The sequence below is a fragment of the Saprolegnia parasitica genome (genome assembly GCF_000151545.1).
Source record: "Saprolegnia parasitica CBS 223.65 unplaced genomic scaffold supercont2.1, whole genome shotgun sequence".
In the NCBI taxonomy this organism is placed as follows: Eukaryota; Oomycota; class Saprolegniomycetes; order Saprolegniales; family Saprolegniaceae; genus Saprolegnia; species Saprolegnia parasitica.
In genome coordinates this window covers 169,655-171,550 of record NW_012156395.1, presented here as the reverse complement: position 1 = coordinate 171,550, position 1,896 = coordinate 169,655, and the positions used below count along the sequence as shown (strand labels likewise).

Below are 1,896 nucleotides of genomic sequence, written 5' to 3'. Positions count from 1 at the left end.
ACGACAAATTGTATCTGATTTATTGGGACCCCTAGAAGCACCCCATCGAATATCAAAGCCATTCGCGGAGGCTGTGGAATTATGCAAAAATGGAGAAAATGGTACTCGAGATGTCTTATTGTCCAACTATTTGCTTCACAATATGAGGATCTACGCGTGCTAAATTGTGCATATTTGTGACGCTAAATAACATTGAAATATAGTACTCTGATGCAAGATATCGTTGTTCTACGACTCTTCTGAGGATATCTTGGTGCAGCGTAGGATAAAAGGTAGTCCGATTGGTGAATATACCATAGCCTGCAGCTGCTTCATTTTTGTATTTTATTTTAGCAAAACTTCCGAATTAAATGATATTTTAGCGATTTTTGGTCCTTTGCCACACCGCGCCTCCACGATCAGCGGGTCCTCGAGACGACCAAATGACACTTTGAAAAGAAAATACAAAAAAAACTTTTGCATGTTGATTTCAGCACATTACAGGGGCTACAAAACACTGTGTTTCGTAGGCATTGGCAACGAAAAATCGCTAGGTATGAACGATTGAACTTTTGCGAGAACAAGAAAATATCATTTTTGAGAGGTCAGTGCTCGCGGGGGAGTGCCCGGGCCGATCTGACCAAGATTTGTAGTGGTAGCACGCGAGCTATTGTTTGAAAAGAAATCATAAATGTTGGACTTACTTCGTCCCAGGGGTCCCTATGAACGTCAGTATTCGCACTATAGAAAGTAAAAAATGTCGTAAATGACGTTAATGCGTAAATAAAGTAGGAAAATGGTGCTGTCGAGTATGGTGGCAAGAATGGCGAATATATAAAATATGGAAAGTGCGTAAAAAGTGGTAAGAAAATCAGGCAGTGTGAAAAGTGGTATTTGTGCGTAATTAAATTAGTAGAAAAATGTTCTGGAGCGTTTTTTGTGGTGGATATGAAGAAGGGTGCATTGTAAATGCGTAGAAAATCGTTTTTATTGTTTTTCGAGCGGGAAAAGTGGCGCATAGGCGTATAAAGTGGCGATTTATAGGCAGGGCGCCCCAGGGGTCAAGAAAGCCCCTATAGCTCAGTGGTAGAGCGCCTGCTTCGTAAGCAGAAGGTCGGTGGTTCGATCCCGCCTGGGGGCTTACTTTTAGCTCATTTCGGCTCTCGGAGCTTTTTTACGATTTGATTGCATTTTTCGCGATTTGTTTGCATTTTTATTAAATCCATTTTTAATGTTCATGTCGCCCATTCCCTACCAATCTCCTACTCCCACATTCATACTACTCATGCTCTACGTCGCACATATTTCTACAAAGCTATCCCGGGTCTCAAAGCATTTTCACGATTTGTTAGCATTCGTTTTTATTAAATTCATTTTAAATGTTTATGGCGCTCATTCATACCAATCTCCTACTCCCACCTTCATACTACTACTCCTCTACGCCGTACGTATTTTTCCATAGCGTTCCCGCGTCTCAAAAGCATTTTTTCGCGATTTGTTAGCATTTGTTTATATTAAACTCGTTTTAAATGCTCATGTCGCTCATTCCCCACCAATCTCCTACTCCCATCTCCATACAACTCATGCTCTACGTCGCACATATTTTTGCATAGTTTTTTCGCATGCGTTCAAGCCTTCAGTGAGCACTCTTTGCACGAACCAGAGAAGATTCTAAATGTCTTATTTCGAAACTTCTAGACGTTTCTTGGCCACGACAAATTGTATCTGATTTATTGGGACCCCTAAGAAGCACCCCATCGAATATCAAAGCCATTCGCGAAGGCTGTGGAATTATGCAAAAATGGAGAAAATGGTCTCGAGATGTCTTATTGTCCAACTATTTGCTTCACAATATGAGGATCTACGCGTGCTAAATTGTGCATATTGTGACGCTAAATAACATTGAAATATAGTACT

General features: G+C 40.8%; 1 non-coding gene across 1 annotated transcript; it reads left to right on the top strand.

Moving 5' to 3' along the window:
* Positions 1-1,048: 1,048 nt before the first annotated feature.
* Positions 1,049-1,120, top strand: SPRG_30003. Its single transcript has one exon. It is a non-coding gene; the product is annotated as a tRNA-Thr (tRNA).
* The last annotated feature ends 776 nt before the right edge of the window (positions 1,121-1,896 follow it).